The 1,259-nt window shown below is 31.1% G+C and overlaps 1 protein-coding gene across 2 annotated transcripts in view; it reads right to left on the bottom strand.

Annotated features, from left to right (window-relative positions):
• Window positions 1-1,259, bottom strand: part of MICU1 (mitochondrial calcium uptake 1) — a 251,894-nt gene that overhangs the window by 153,652 nt on the left and 96,983 nt on the right. The gene's annotated exons all lie outside the window — the stretch shown is intronic.

The raw sequence follows: 1,259 nt of genomic DNA, 5'->3' as shown, positions 1-1,259 counted from the left end.
CTGGTCCTGGCCAAACTGCGACAACAACAATAAAATACTTAAAAAAAAAAAAAGCAAATCTAAATTTAACTAACTTTCTGGACACAATGCATGAAATTCATTATCATTATCTTTTTTTTAAAATCAGGAAATTATCTTAGGATTTACATATTCTAGAAGTTGTTATTTAAGAATTAAGATTTCCTGATTGAATAAAAGAATCACAAAACTCTAAAAAAAATAAGATCAATATTGAATATGTATTAACTGTTAGAATCAAGTGAAGGACTTCACATATTAAAAAAACAATTAAACTTTTAAATTAATCAATTTCCACTTTTCAAGCATAAGGTTTTAAAACAGGATTTCTTAATTTTATGTGAAATAAATGATAATTCATAAAGATATAAATCATAAATATCACATTTTAAGAAGTCTAACCTTCACTCTCAAACAAGAGTTCAAGAATATACTTTGATGGAGATTAATAAAGGATTTAAATGAAGAACCCAGCAAAGGGATTCAACATGCATGTAATAAAGTAGATGAAGGGAAATCCGGACTGTATGCTCATTGCCAGGGGACAAGCTAGCTGGCTCAAGGTCACTAGTTCAATTCTATACCTTCTAATGTGAATCTCTTATTCTTCTTTCCTTTTTGAGACCCCATTCCCCTGTTAGCATAAAGTCAGGTTTTACATGCCTGACTTTTATATAAGTCATACTTTCAAGTATTACACGCTGATATTCCTAAAGCTTGCCTTTCCTATTCCAATTTCAGAATCTACGCTTCGTGCACAAAAAACAAATAACTGCCATTTTTGTCTCCAAGGCAAGGTGGGTACTTAAATACTTAAATGTTTTATTGTATTTTACTTTTACTATTTTATAAAAACAAGTGGAAACAAGAATACAATGATAAGAAATGTAGAGCTCATGAATTTAATGCAATTGAAAGAAAGATGAAGCTCATCAGTTATGCCAAAAGCTGCAAGTTTTTAGTATCAAGTGGATCAAGTGGTTCCTGGACCATAAAAAGGAAAAGTTAAAAACCACCTAAGAAACATGAGTTATTATCATTAGGGATTTTATATTTAAAAAATCTCTAGGAATAGAAATACCCCTTATAACAAGTAAATCTGCTGCTCAGTTTGCACAGATCAAAGAGAAGACATGGCTGCCCCAGAGCAGAGTCAGGACTTTGAGCCTACGTCTTCTAACATCTAGCTCAATGTCCTTTCTTTTTAATCATTCTTTCTATTAGAATATGTGGTTTTGGCT

This window comes from Otolemur garnettii, unplaced genomic scaffold, assembly GCF_000181295.1.
Source record: "Otolemur garnettii isolate 467f Iridium unplaced genomic scaffold, OtoGar3 scaffold00008, whole genome shotgun sequence".
Classification (NCBI taxonomy): Eukaryota; Metazoa; Chordata; class Mammalia; order Primates; family Galagidae; genus Otolemur; species Otolemur garnettii.
The sequence above is the reverse complement of the archived record's forward strand: the minus strand, read 5'-3'. Positions and strand labels throughout refer to the sequence as shown.